Raw genomic sequence first — 16,062 nt, forward strand, 5'->3', positions numbered from 1 at the left:
AATAACCGATTCCAGCCACAGCTCTTTCATTTCTCGGACACGCCACGCTGCCCACCCCACGTGCCCCGTTCCGGTAACCCCCCTACCAAATGCGAAGTCACTAATCCTTCTCGCCAAAGCACATTTCCCCACATGCTCCTGTCCCTTCACACAGGACCATCAAAGTTATGGCAAATATTAGATATTCTGTGGGGAAATGACTGTGGTGCTTAAGAGGATAAAAAACATAATCTGAGAAATAACATTTTTTGAAGGGACGTTATATTGTTTTGTAGTAAATAGAAGGCAGAGAGGGCCAGCAGCACGACCACGGGAAAACTGGACCACGGAAAGGAGCGTGAGGACGAGGTGGGGGAGGGTCCCCAGCGTTTGCGAACGGCTTCCAGAACCCTCCACCCCAGATAGAATCTGAAGGGCCTGTGATGATGAGTCCCAGAACCGTGGCCTTGGGAAGGCCCCCCCGAGCTCATTCTGGTCTGTCTCCCCTCCTCCCCAGTGGATGAATCCCAGAAAGACGGTCATCTTAACACGTAAGGAATACCAGAGACAGAGACCAGTATGGCTGCTACGAAAAATTCTTATTATCCTAAAGTTCTTTTTCAGGATGGAGAAAGTACCAGACTTTAGGGAAATCTTACACCCACTTTTCAGAAATAAGGCTGATTCCTTTGGAAGTCTCTCCCACGACACGGCGAGCACTGTAGGAGTTCCACACGGAAACCCACTCGCCCTCCAGTGCCAGCTCTTCCTCAGAGCCTTCCTCGACCCCCTGCGAGGGGACACACCCTCCATGCGCTGGGGCGCCCTCAATAAAGCTCTAGCTGAGCACTTATTGCACTAAAAAGCCACTGACGCTTTATGTGTCTCCCCAGGCAGATTGCAAAGGCCTCAAGGACGAGATTCCCTGTGTGTGTACTAGTAAGTACTCAAGGAGATATTCATGGACTCGATGAAAGATCATCTTTCCTCTCTGAGGATACCTGAATTACATCTGTCTCCCCTGCCCAAGGACCCGAGGTGTTTTCACTGAGCAGGAAAAGAACATAAGAAGGCAGGATAGTGGTTAAGAACATTCGAATCTAACACAGTTGAGGTTTTCCCTTTTTGGTTACTGATTTTATTATAGAATTGCTTTTAAACCACTTATAGATGAAAACTTTTATAGTCTGTCTACAAAGTCCATTTATAGAAGTGTATGTCTAGCTCTTAGTTTTTTTTTCAGGGAAGGAAAACAAGCAAAACAGATTCTCTAGAATATGGAGAATTTAGAAATGTAATTTTAAAAAGAAACAAATGAACAAACACAACAAAACAAACTCATAGATATGGACAACAGGTCGGTGGTTACCGAGAGGAGAGGGCACAGGGGGAGAGTGGAAAGGCTGAGGGGGTCGAGTGGCGACGGATGGAAACCACACTTTGGGTGGTGAGCGCGCTATACAGCACACACAGACATCGAGTTACAATGTCGTACACGTAAAACTTACACGCTGTTATAAAACAAAGTTACCACAGTAAAAAATTTTTTAAATACTCACTAGATCTTTGATTACAGAGCTGGGTTTAATGTCAAATTCGTAACTCCGAGCAAGTTACTTGTCTACGCTTCACTGATCGCATCTGCAATCAGTGATGAGGATAACAACAGTTGTCTCACAGGTTGTTGTGACAGATGCAAAGCACCTGGCAGACTAGCTGACTCATCGTAAATGGTCACTAAATGTTAACTGCGCTGCCAAGGACAAAGTGATTACGGCAGAAAGAGGTAGATCAGGGGACGGATTTTACATATCCTGGGACTCACTTTCTGATCATGTGACCGAGAGTTACTGAACCCCAGCCTCTACGAGTCTCAGTTTCCTCATCTGAAAAATGGGGATGAGGATAACCTCCTGCTTAACCTTGTCAACTGAGAGGATCGAATAGGATTATGTACGTGAAACCACTATAAAATTTTAACGACAAATATGCTAATTTTTATAATGTGGAGCTCTGCATTTTTTATTTTGTATAAAATGTCTATCTAATGATGAGCAAATCATTCTCATCTCTGCCTTCTGCAGTGAGGCAATGTAATAATGCATATGTGCATATTATTTTAAGAATGAAAATAATCTTTTTTAAAAAAGAAATATTTGATAAATGTTCAGTATGGCAAGTTATTTAGGTGGAAAAGAAAAAGGATTGTTTTAGAATCTAAGACTTTAAAACCTACACGAATATGTTCTCATCCCTCCCAGACATACCACCTACCCTTAGCATATACATATATGTAATATATATATATATATATACACACACGCATATACACACACATATACACACATAGAGGTGTCTATACATATATGTCTCTCTCATCAAATAAGTCCCAGAGGGAACATACTACCTTATTTAGGTCCCCAATTTTTTATACAGTGCCTGATACATAAAAGGCCATAATGCTTGTGGAATTCAGGACAAATACATTATCATCAATTATGAACAGTCTCTTCTTTGAACATAAAGTACACGTCTGTACGACTCACTTGATAATTTATTATGAAAAATCATGTGGCATCTCTTGGAATACTTCTAGAATATTGTGTGATTTTTAGGATGCTATTTAAGCATCTTTCAACGTATTCTGGTCTCCTTACAGAAACGCCCTGAGGGCAAGAACAATGCCTTACATTTCCTTACAAATTCTATATTACTTAGCATCACATCTCACATACGGAGGAGTTCGAGCACTAGTTGCTAGCAGATTGATCACTGTGTACATGGCAGCCTAACACAATCAGAATGTCCATGGCAAAAAAACGTGGGAATAAAAATTTCACCTTGGTACTTACTGACCTTCTGTTTTTAGTTTTCTATCAGGACAATAAGGGAACTATGACTGTTAATATTATATGAGAAGATTAATAAGATTATCTGTAATCATCTTTGTGCTTTGGGAAAAAATGACACTCCATAAAGAGAAAATCATATTAAAATATGAATTTCTAGAAAGCCGGGGAGCCTGTGCCCGGGGTCCCTAAACTCTGATTGACACAAGTCAGAGCTTCCCAAGAGCTGAGTAACCAACACAGGGAGGGCACCGAAAGCAATAAACATTTTGAAAAAGCCAGAATGTTTTCTAGAGGTAATTTATTTTCTACGAGTGGCAAAACCAGGGGTGACAATATTTTTTGTGACTTAAAACTAATCTCTGGCTGCAATTAAATAAGTTGCCTGGCTGGACACCGATTTAACGACTTTTCCCCTATTCATCCATTTCAGACCAGACAAGGACATGGATACTCTGTGACACTGGGGATGCTGCCATTAGAGGAAGAAATAAATTAAGTGGAATTTTTTGCCCAGCTTTTACTGTGAAAACAACTATTACACATTCACATCTTTAAACGGCATCACTAAACACATCATAGAGGGTGGCTCCATAGTGTAGTGGTCAGCACGTCTGCTTTACACGCAGAAGGTCCTGGGTTCGTGCCCCAGGTGGAGCCACGGACCGTACACCAGGGGTGCTAGGCCCCGGGTGCACGCCGAGCGTATGGGAGGAGACACCCCACCTTCAGAGATCCAGTTCTTAAGGGGAAAAGGCAACATCCATAGGTCAGGGGTGGAAGTGGGTGGGGGGGATTAAAAAGGGGGAGAAATCAATCAATCGATCAATCAATCACAGAGGCCCGATAGAATTGAGTTGATTTCTAGAACCCCTTGACTAGCATAGTAATAAGTGTGTGCATATTAGATGCCAAATACTGTTCTACATGCTCTGCATATGTTAATTTATTGAGTCCTCACAGGTTTTATTATTTATTTATATTTATTATCCTCATTCTGTAGATGAGGAAACCAAGACACAAAGAGGTTAAGTGGCTTGTCCTAGATCACAGAGCAGTGGAGCCAGGATTTAGACCGAAGCAGTCTGGCTCCAAATTTTTGCTCTTAGCTAATGTGCTACATTGTATGTCCATATAGCAGCCAGCACAGATCTATGCAATAACTGTGACATTTAATTTTATACCTAATTTACATACTTGTACAAGTTGAAATATTGTTTTTCACCAAAACCTTCACATAAAACCATACGATTTTAAGTCTAAGTACTCATGGTTCAGTGCATGGGAAGAGATATTCTGTTAAAATACTCTAAAATACTCTAAAATTGGGGGTGGACATTTTTGATAAAAGGCCAGACAGTAAACATTTTAGGCTGTGACTCAAATATCTCTGTAAGAACTACTCATCTCTGCCTTTGTAGCACAAAAGCAGCTATAGATAATGTATAAATGATAAAGTTCAAACTTTATTACAAAACAAATGGCAGGCCACATTTGGCCTTAGGGCCTTGGTTTGCTCAACCCTACTCTGAATAAAAACAATACGCATAAACACGAGCTCTACGATGGTGAAAGCAGACTAATGCCACTACCACGAGTAAGTTATGTTAAACAATTTATTGGGTTTAAAGTAGTAGTTCTCAAGCGGGGCCAATTCTGCCCCACAGGGTAATGTCTGGAGACATTTGGGGTTGTCACAACTAGGGGAGCGACACCGGTATCTAGCAGATAGAGATGAGGGATGCTGCTAAACATCCTATGATGCGTGCAGGGCGGTCCCTATGACAGAGAATGACCCAGCCCCAAATGCGAACAGTGCTGAGGTTGAAGAGCTTTGATTTTTAAGGATGACAATATATCTAAGTGATCTTTTCTATCTAATCCTCTTTAAAGGGCTTTCCTAGTTGGTCCTGAAATAACCCTATAAAGAAGAGAAGGTGCACGCATTTATCTCATTTTCTACAGAAGAAAATTAATATTCAGAAAAGTTAAATGATATACATCAGTTCACAGAGCCAATTATGTTTCAGGGCTAAAACTAATCCAGGTCTTAAAGTTATAAAACCTGTGTTCATCTCCAGACACTCCACAGGATTTAAGCCACATTTATAATAGCTACACTTGAAAAGGTGCTTTTAAAATTGTATTGTCAAAATATGAAGCTAAAAACATTGAATTTCATGCTTTAGGTCTTGTCGAGTTGCTTTAAAACTCGATCCTGGGAAGTAGAAAGGACATTTTGAAATGTTAAATCAGTTTTCAAAAATATCCTAGGAAAGAATCATCACAATTAACACATAACCTAAAAAGTAGATCTCCCCCCCGCCACTCCCATACTCTCTGCTTACTCATTTCGGAGTTGCCTGTCAGTCTCAATATTCTTTTCTACTCACAGTTCTTAAATTCCTTTCTTAATTCGTAGATGGGACGCCCGTTGGGTGTATAACTCTAACGTGACCGGAAACAGAGCTGAATACCCGGGACTACTCTGAGTCAGGCATGTTTTTGGTGGAGGTGGAGATGTACTTCAGTTGCAGTCTGCAGAATGAGGGAAGTGCCCCCCAAAGCCCAGGGCGCCCCTCCACTGAAACCGAATGGGGAGAACTGTCAGTCCTGAAATCCAGCTTCCATAAAAGGGGGTCTTTTTTAACACATGGGGCAGCTGCATTCTCACAGTGCCAGGACCACTGGTATCAGTGGACTTTTGGCAAAATCAAGAACCTATGAGAATTCCCAGGCCACGCTTCTGGCTCTATCAGCTCTACTTCTCAGCAAGATGACATCGCCGGAACCAGAACCAGAAAACCTGACCAGTTAGGAAAGATAGAAAACTGAGTGGCTCGAATGAAATTATTTCTTCCATCCAATTCTCTAATTTTATCTTCAATTTCACTCACTAGTACAAAAGAACTTATTTCTACCATCTTTAATTTAGAGAAATCTAAACTAAAAATCATTTCGATTTGGAGAATGTTTTAAGTATATTCTTCGTGTGTTATCAGTCCAGCACAGTTTGGTCTCTGGCTCAGAGGAAGTTTATTCACAGATAATCTATCTTGAATCATCAAAAATGTGGATAAGTCCTTCAACAATGCAATGATTTCAGGTCTCTATCTCTTCCACTCAGTACTAAATCATTTGAATTTGCAATTTCTGGCAATCGCCTTTTTTGTGTGTGAAGTAAATATATATATTTTTTTGTCCGTATCTAGTTTTCGAAGGTCTAGTTGAGGGATAATTCAAGTACAAAGGGATAATTCACATCCCAAGCCATACAGAGCAGACAGTGAAAGATTTCATAACGCTACTCAGAATGGCATGCAATTAAAACTTATAAATTGTTGATTTCTAAAATGTTCCATTTAATAGTTCAGACCTCAGTGGATCATAGATAACAGAAACCACAGGAAGCAAAACATTGAATAAGAGGGGACTACTGTATAATGTGAGAGCTTATTTGGAGTAGAGTGCAGATACTTCTACATTTTACCAATAATTGCTCCTACTTTGTTTAGAAAGATAAGCCAAATCAACCGTAGAGGTGAACAGAATGACAGGTATCACAAGCAGAATCTGTATATCTCAAGGGACGCTCAGCAAAACCTTGAAAGAGAGACAAGGTCAAACGAGGTGAAGAAGCAAATTCATTAAGCTATACATGTTTGATTCGATGGAACATTTAACTTACTCTGGCAGTGAAACTAGGAAGCAGCATAAGGAGTTCCCTTAGGCTGCGATCAAACATCTCGGCCCTTACAGAAAGCATCAAGGTGGCTGGCATGCAGTTCCGGGGTAGACTTTTGTATGAAAAAGGACATCACAACACAACTGAACTATGGGAAGATTAACATAGACTTTTAGACATATCAGGACCTCAAAGAGGGCCAGGAATGAACTGTCCTTACTTTCACATGACTCAAACATTTCTCCATTCCATTTTTGGAGAGAACTCTGAGTGGAGAGAACTCTGAGGGGAGAGGAGAATGTTTTCTTTCTGTCTTTCCCCTTTAGGTGATGACGAGGAAGTGGCTGCAAAAGACAACTTTCTAACTCTCTGAACTGGGTGGGAGCAGCTAAGCGCAGGGATGAAGCTACAGTGCTTTCATTTTCTTCTGAAGAAGAGGACTGAGTGGTGGCACCGGCCTGCCTGCTCTCTGACCCCACGTCGATGTGGTCTATTTGCTTTCCTGGATCTCATCATCTTTCTCACGAGAAAGCAGCCAGCCCTCCTGGCAGAGCAATCCTCCTTTCCAATGTGTATCCTGAAGGGCACGAGACTCTAGCTCTTAGGGATGGTGTCATTCTTCTATAGAGACCTAGAGAGTCTGCTCTGCTTCCGAAGGCTTAGACTCTCGGGCAACATCGCCAGCTCATCCGAGCCTGGTGTAAAGCTAAAGGAACCATGGGGATCCCAGCGAGGGCAGGCTGTCTTCATATTTGACCAAGAGGGCAACGAGATGATGTAATTCAGGTACAGCCTCTGATCTGATCTAAATAGGAACTGTTTAGCAGGATACTAGTGCTTGGTCTCATATCAAGACTGGGGTAGAGGTACAGGCCCCCAAAGTGGTGGAACTGGAAGGAAGCGGGTGCGGCAGGGTCACAGCAGTGAAGAATCTTGTGGTTGAGGCTATAACTGGCACCCAAACAAAAGATACACACATGTCCATCAAATCAACGGAAGGGATACTTGGACCCAGTAGACGGACTCCATGCCACTCGGTTTCAATCAAAGCACCTACAAAAATTTCAGTAATTTCCAAATTGTCGGTGATTTCCAAATTGAAGATATTAGAGCTGCCGTAACCGTGAAGAGTTGAACAGAAAATCTCAAGCTTGAGCCTGGGCTGAACTTCCGTGTGGTACTTACGGAAATCACAGGCAACTACAGCATCATCAAGCATGGACAACTGCAAAGGCTGCTGCACGAGCGAGTCAGGCTGACCTTTCCAGACACAGAGATTAGCATGTGGATGCAATCTGATCCCTTTGCACAAGTTATGTATTTCCCACTTCGTTCATGTCATTCAAGAGTGTATACAGATGAGATCAGATCCTTTCTGGATATGTGGCATTAACAGAATGCCTTTCCATTCCCATAGATTACTATCAGCCATTAAGATTCCTTCACGTGCTCAAATTCTGGATGGTTGACAAATCAGAGACATGAAACTTCCTCACTGATACAGACTTCCAGCTTCCTCCTTCATACCACGAGCAACATTACCATAGGTTTTTACGTGGGTACATGTACACCATCAACTAGCAGAAAGCTGCTTTCAAAGTCTGAGCCCGTTTTAACCATCTACAAATAATTCCAAGTTTCCTGAGCCCTCAGTAAAGAACTTTCTCAGGACTCAATAGAGAAAATCAATGTGCATTATCATGGTGATCACTTCTTTAGGTATATAAATGATGAATAACTATGGAGCACACCTGAAATTAAAATGATATTGTATGCTAGCTATATTTTTTTTAAATTTTTTTAAAGGAAATGAATCTGCAAAGGCTACTCCTATTTCAAACTTTTAAATCTAGTCCCAGAGTTCTATTCAGATTGCATCCTTATCTGGACTCTGACGCACATTTCAAGGTCTTGCCACCACGTGGCCGTTTGCTGAGGAAGAAAAGCGTGGGTGAAGAGGGGTGGGGAAGGACCGCGGTGACAGTCTCCCAACTGGCCTCTTGTCTTCAATCGTTCTTTCCTTTAATTCATCCATCCTGGATATCACCAAATCAGTATTTCTAAACGCCTCCATTTCATCTTTTTGTTTTCTACCTTTTGCTTATCTGTACATTCTAACCTTTCTAAAATGGAAATATATAAGGAAATTATTTTTACGAGTCAAAAGTGAAACTCTGCTTTCATCATTTCACGCTCAGCGCACAGCCCTCCACCACCCAGGCACCCGACGCCCCTCCTCCGACCACTCGCCGGTCTTTTTCAGTGACTCCTGCACAGATGCGTTAGATCCCCTCAGCCAACCGACCTAGTCACAGGCCCCGAGTACCTGTCACCTTCTTAACCATTCCTGCAATCTCGCTCTTGCTCCTCAACCACGAGGTGGCCCTGCAGCCCTTCCCTTACCAAAATCATCTCCCCCACAGAGATCCCATCACCTTTGACGCTATCTACACTACCGCAGACCTAAGTGATATCTCCCCCTCCTTAAAACTTCCCCCGAAACTAAGAGTGAACTGCTAATTTACTGGCGTGGATCGTGAGCCGTTTTCATACGTAAACACTACATCTACCTGTCTCTTCACTAATCACATTAAGCGTGAGGACGAGGAATATTTCTTATATTTTTCTTCTTGGCATTTCATAGATGCTCAATAAATGTTTTCTGCATGAAACCCTAAAATACTCACAATGATTTACATGGAATTAAACCAGGTGCTCGATAAATATTTGGTGTTTACCTGACTAAGAGAAGTGACTGCAAGGGCTTTTGCCATAAAGCCTGAAGGGAATGCTATCTATATTATAAGCACATTATGCAATGTTTTAAAGTTTAAAGAATGCTGGTATTATTCACGGGTGGGTTAAGCAGTGATGGAAAACAATTAAAACTGGGTATGAAAGATAATTTGTACCTTGACATACTTAATCCTTTTTAAAAGGTTCTAAATATATATTCCACTCATTCAATGGGTACATTATTACTTTTCGATGCTTAACTCTAAACAAAGAGTTCTGATTTACAGAGGAAGTATATTTGTGAACGAAGGCTTGCCATTTTCTCTGTTTTCTTTACCCACGACTGAGGGAAGCCCGTCAGGACATACAGCAATGCCATCAGCTAGACGCCCTCCTGCTCGTTCTAACGGCTGGAAACCTAATTAGGGAGCAATGAGCAGTCCCCTGCATGCTGGCCCTGGACACTCCAAGTGTAAGCAAAAACATGACGATGTGGAAAAGGTTATGTAACTACACGATTTATTATTAGCTCCAAAGTTATTAAGCACCGAGAAGCAAAAAGAGTTACGTCACCAACTAAATCTAAACAGGACTTTTCTTCCTTTAAAACAGACGAGATCTGTGGTAAGGCGTGTGACCCACCACCGCCCCGACGAACATTTTATTTTCAGAGAATCATTACCTTAATTTAGAGGGAAAATGGTAAATTTAAACCTCTAGGAATGTACTTTGCTGAAAGAAACTATTCCAAACAAGCTCAAGGTGTCTTATAAAGAAAAGGATTACAGTGCATAAATCAAACCAAACGCTTCACCCCATGATATATATTATGGCACGATTTCCCTCAAAGTAAAAAAATTACTGCTCTTTGAATACCTACTGTCGCAAGATTTCAAGGAACCCACTCGCAAATGCCAGAGGGATATCGATTACTATACCTCCAATTGATTTCAGTTTTACAGCCACCGGGTCAGAAAGAGGAAAGATTAATCTAATAATGAACACGTTGCGAGGAACAGTTTTAGACACCTCCTTTAAAAGAGAGAACTTCAGATTAAGCAGGTTCGATACTCTAAAAAGAAACAGAAAGTTAAGGAAAAGCTGTATGGGCTTTCTCAGAAAAGGCAAATGAGAGAAGGTTTGGTTTTTAAAATTAATACCAAGGATTTGGTCCAATTTGCAAATATAATCTGGTCCGATTTTCAGAATAATGACCTTACAGACATTGAAACTTGAAAAAACATAGGTGATAAAAATGAAGAGAACAAAATGAAACTACAAAAAAACTGCTGAATTTGATTATAAGTCAAGTCATTTTTAAGTCTATAGCAGGAGTAAAGAGCACCGAATGGAGATTTTCATTAACGTGACAGACTAATTACTACTTATAATGACTTGTGTTCTGGGATTCCTATGGAGGATTCCTGCACCTCACTACATGAGAAATGGTGGTCTATAATTTTCTTTTCTGTACTTTCTCTTTTTCTAGTTTCTCGAGGTAGAAACTCAGGTTCCTTGAGGGAGTGAGTTAGGTTATTGATTTGAGATCTTTCCTCATTTCTAATATAAGCGTTTAACGCTACAAATTTCCCATCAGCACTAGTTGATATTTTGCAATTTTGATGTTTTATTTTCATTCATTTCTATGTATTTAAAAAAATTTTTGCCTCTGAGATTTCCTCTTTGACCTATAGATCATCTTCCTTTGTTTATTTGTTATTGATTTCTACTTTAAATCCAATGTTGTCAGAGAACATACTCCGTATGATTTCAGATCTTTTAAATTTGCCGAGGTCTGCCCAGTGGCCCAGGATGCAGATTTTCTCGGTGAACGTCCGATCTGTACTGCGCTCCTGCTGGGCGGCACGCTCTTCACACGCCAGTCAGGTTGTATTGGTTGACTGCATTGTTTGGACCTTTTCTATCCCTGCTGATTTTCTAGTTCTATCAGTTGCTGAGAAGGGAGTCCTGGGCCCATTTACATTTTGACATAATTTCTATAGGGGCCACATCCCACTTACTTTGTCCGTCTGTCCACTAAATATTCCCTGACAAACGCTGAACAGGCACACTGAGCACGGGGTAGTAGTCACTGGGGCTGCCGCTGCTCTGCTAACTCTCAGCAGTGCAGTCACTGGCGTGGACTGCTAGTGACCGACCGGGTGATGTTCGGAGGCCCGGCCACCAGAGTGACGCTGTCCTCGACTGGCTGATTTTCACAGCACGTGTACCGATGCGAATTATTTCTATTTAATGATGGTTACTTTTCCATGATTTGGGACTTTGGGCAAAGAACAGTCTTTTCCTTTCTTGAACATAAAAATAAAGTGCTTTTAATTCTCGGTTCCATTCAGAATAACCCGCAGGAGAGACTGTAGACGACCGCATAGATACATATTTCTGGAGGTGTGAGTTTCAGCTAGTGTTCCCATTTAAATGATTTAAGTGCCAGTTAAAGTAGCTCTAACTCCCAAAGTTTTATATTTATTGAAAAATATTGAATACATGATATTTAGTGCATCTTAATAAAGTCCATATGGGACACACATAATCATTAAATCCATGATGACCGGCTACCCTGCCTGAGAGGGAATGTTTGTTTTGATAAAGACTTTGGACTTCAGACAATGAGAACAATGGATGGTTTTGAAATAGGAGAAAGACATGATTAGATTAGCGTTTTAGACAGGTAGGGAGGGCCCAGAGGGGTAATGACTAAAGGAGTGAGATTGGGTTAAATATAACAGTAATCCAGATAAAATATTAAAAATGAGATCCCTCAATGATTACACGGGTACTTCCTTAAACTAAGGGGTGATACGGATAGAGGAAGGGATTATAAACTAAAACAGCTTGGCCACTGGCTAGTTTTAGTCTCAGGGGTTTCAGACTAGCATAGTGCTCAGTTCCTATTTAATGGAGAACCGAATTCCTCTACGCTGCCGATGGGAGAAAGCTGAGCTTCTGGTATTATTCTTAGTTTTAGAGATTCAAGACCAAGTTGACTTGGCTTTTTAATAGCTTTACTTCTTCAGCTTTCTCTATTTCTTGAGATCTTAAGAACTAGTCCTAAAAGGCTAAAGCTTTCACTCCATCTCTGCAAATTCTAAATGTTAGCCTAGAACAGTGACCAACTCTGCACAAACTCAAAGTGGCTTTTCTCTTCACCAGTAATCCAGGTTTAAATACCTATATAGTATTGCATTGCTATATTCCGAATCCGGTCTCCTCTTTTAATGCATTCTTACTCTGTTTTTCAAGTATCTGGAGCAAGCACTTTCCCTATCCTCTGAGAATCAAGACAATTTTGAGTTTTACTTTCTTTAATTTTCATCATGAAGACAACAGAAATAGTCAAAGTAATGCACCCTGTGGAAATAAGGCTGCTTCTTCTAGCATCTTTTGAGACATCTAGTTTACGGGAAAAAAAAGTTATATGTTTAAGAAAAGTGAGGTGCAGGATGCCAAGAGAGCTTAGCAAAAATGCCTACAGAGCAGCCCTGGGCTCTCCCGCCACTGTGGAGTGGGCTGCGACAAACGGATGGATTTGAAGATGGTGATCTAGTTTTCCCTGCTTCACTTCACTGTTCATGGGGTACTCAAGGACAGGGATCCAGGTATGCTGACAAAATGACTTCACATATGCTGCAGAACATCTGCCTGCACTATTTGAGGAATCAGTCACGGAATTTTTAAATCTTCATGGTAGGAACGCAGTAGTAAGAGATTTTTTATAGTCGTGATATTTTCTTTTTTCAATCTAGGTCAATGTTGTAGCTTCAAATTATTTTTTAAACCTTTTTTGGCACTTCTAACTAGTTTATAAAAGACCAACTGGAGATCAAAGTATACTTTTTGTATTATGTAAACATATGCAGCTAAAATAACGGCCAGCAATCACTAAATGTTAAAATTAAAAATCAAAAAAGTGATAAGGAGACAGAATCTGAAACTTCAGTAGCAGTTAAACTTTCCAACCAAGAGGGGAATCTAGCCAAGTCCTGAAATATTAGAAGATGGGTGTCATACAGGGGCTCTCTGCAAAGTTTCATGGAGAAGGAAAAAGTACATCCAAGAAACAGATGGAGAATAGAGGTCTTACTCTTCTGAAGAACTTAGAGGATACTTCCACTTGTAAGCTGGCATGAGAAAATTAGGTCGACGATTATTGTATTTCTGTCTAATACTAAATATATAATATGATATAGCAATAAATAAACAAGTTCAGTTTCTTCCTTACTTCAATTCATTCTCTTAAAAATCCTGATAAACAAAAAGTAAAGATTATAGGGTAACAACAGAAAGTATCATTTTACAAACAATAAATGAGAAGGCAAACAATTTGACATTATATAGCAGAGTTTAGAAATCTCAGGTTGTTTGGCTCCATTCTGTGGATCATGATTTCTATTAATTAGCTCCACCCTGAGAGCGTGAACGATCTCAACATACAATGACTATGTGACATCGAGCTGGCAAACCATCCGTAAAGCTGCATCTGAACTCTAACCTTGCATGCCCAAAAAGCAGCACTCACGTCAAGCTGTCAAGAAGCTCTGATGAAGGTAACAGGCAGTAACAAGTCAGTATTCTAGGACATATTCGTACAATTAAGGTTCATGAAAGGAACTAGAAAAAAATGCGAGAAATTAGAACATCCGATCTAATGCCAAATTACAGCTGGTGACAGGATGCCGGAGGCCTTCACAGAACCTAAACTGCATTTCACGATCACCTTTGCCTGGGTTCACAGTCTGTCTCAATGTGAAATAAAATTTCATCTTGCCAAAAGCCAAAGTAAATATGATCCTTTTCCAATATAGTAGGTAACAGATTGGTGTATCTGAGGTCAGCTTAAATACTAATAGTATAACTGCATATCCAAACTTTGCAGAGAAATTTCCCATCTCTAAAAAAGCTTAGGTTTACTCTCAATTTACATTCTTTTAAAGTAAGTCAAACCCAACAGTATGAGAAAAGCTTACTCTTTTCATCACGTCTGCCACTATAATAATAATAAATGCTGACACTCGCTGACAGCTTGCTTGCTGTGTGCCAGACACTGAGCAGGGACTAACCACAATAAATCTAGGAGAAAGCTACTGTAATAACTCTCACTTTTCATACACAAAGAAATGCCACTTCTAGCACAATTGAGAATGAGAATTTGAATCCAAGTCTAATTTTAAAATCAGTATATTCAAACTCAATTTTAAAAAATGAACTCGATGAAAACCTACTGGCTTTATTTTAATTTAACTGTCTTTTCTCCATGCAAAGAATGCCATTTAAGAAAAACAAATAACCGAACAAATCAGCTCGAAAGTCCATTTCCTCAATGTTTATAAAGAGATTCTGAATGGATCTAACTCCCCACCTCATCATGACAGGACAGGATCTGCAAAAGAGCCTCCTGTGGAAAAGACTCAGAGCAAAGTTCCTGTTATCACACATGACACATGACAGGAAAAGAGAGGTCTTATGGGTTTAGAGAGCTGAATAATGTCTAAATTACATCCATGGCAAATAGCTAAACTTTGCTTATACCAGAACTTCTGCTTCATAGCTATTCTCCAGAGCATCGGTCTGGAGAGGGGAGGGAAGGGAGGGAGGGAGGGAGGAGGGAAGGGAGGGAGGGAGGGAGAGGGAAGGGAGGGAGGGGAGATGGAGGGAGGGAGAGGGAAGAAGTAGGGGAGATGGGGAGAGAGAGATCCTATGTCTATATCTTTATGCTTACTAGGTTAACGATATGCACCATTGTCATCCGACACATTAAATACTTTTAGATAAAATAAATGTAAATAAATGATCTACTACGTTCCTTTACCTACTGGGTTACAGTACAGTCTTCACTTTGGAGACCGCAGAGCAAACGATGCACAATTTCCAGCTTCTTTTTGCTATGGTATTGACCTGACTGCGGGGCAACTCACCCAGGAGGGCTGGCGGGAGCCCAGCCTGACAGTCCAGAGGAGTTTTCAGGGCTGGTCTAGAAAAGCCTTATTTTTTAAAATTTTCCACTTAGCCCTATTCTTCTTTAACTTCATGGTTTTTCATCTTTAGGAGAGAACGCCTTTCTACTTAAAATTTTCTACTTTTATGCTAAAGGAAATACCACACAGAACAGAAGCAGTCTGGAGAAAGACAAAGGCAGGGCATCTTAAGCGCAACCGATGGCCTCTGTTAAGTATTACCATGCACTCCGCATATGTTCAACATTTTACATGTTTTATGTCATTCGATTCTCAATGTAAGGCAGGCTTGCCATCTCCCAGAAAATGACACATGTAGCACAGGAAGAGCAAGAATTAAAATCTAGGTTTACTTGACACTATACAATTAACCACTAAATTTAACTTCCAACTAAGGCCAGCTTGTATGATTTCTCCATGAAAAGATTACAGTACTAATAACTAACATATGTTTACCGGGTATCAGTATTAACTTAATTATTCTTGAAAATGATACTCTAGGTAGGAGTACCTATTATTCTGATTTGTATACCAAAATATCAAAAGGTTAAGTAATTCGCCCAGGCCACAGAGGCTAAAAGGTCATTTGAACCTAAGCATCTCATCTCCAGAGCCCAGATTCAACCATACTAAAGTAATATGTTTTTCTTCAGCCTTCTAAATCTCGGCCTCCTGAAAATTTTGCAGACAAATTTACCATGGTCTGGTATTGGTATCACATTACAAAATGAGCTTAAAAACATGAAAGATCACACACATACACACACACGCACACGCACTATTATGGGCCCTGTAGCACTAGATAGATTATTTGATGTTTAAACAAAATAATCTCTAAAGT

The 16,062-nt window shown here is 40.5% G+C and overlaps 1 protein-coding gene and 1 non-coding gene across 5 annotated transcripts in view; one reads left to right on the forward strand and one right to left on the reverse strand.

The window, feature by feature from the left end:
* RABGAP1L (RAB GTPase activating protein 1 like) overlaps positions 1 to 16,062 on the reverse strand; it is a 417,651-nt gene that overhangs the window by 211,367 nt on the left and 190,222 nt on the right. The window lies entirely within an intron of this gene.
* TRNAV-UAC (transfer RNA valine (anticodon UAC)) lies at positions 3,416 to 3,489 on the forward strand. Its single transcript has one exon. It is a non-coding gene; the product is annotated as a tRNA-Val (tRNA).

The sequence above is a fragment of the Pteropus medius genome, unplaced genomic scaffold (genome assembly GCF_902729225.1).
Source record: "Pteropus medius unplaced genomic scaffold, Ma_sr-lr_union100, whole genome shotgun sequence".
NCBI lineage: Eukaryota > Metazoa > Chordata > Mammalia > Chiroptera > Pteropodidae > Pteropus > Pteropus medius.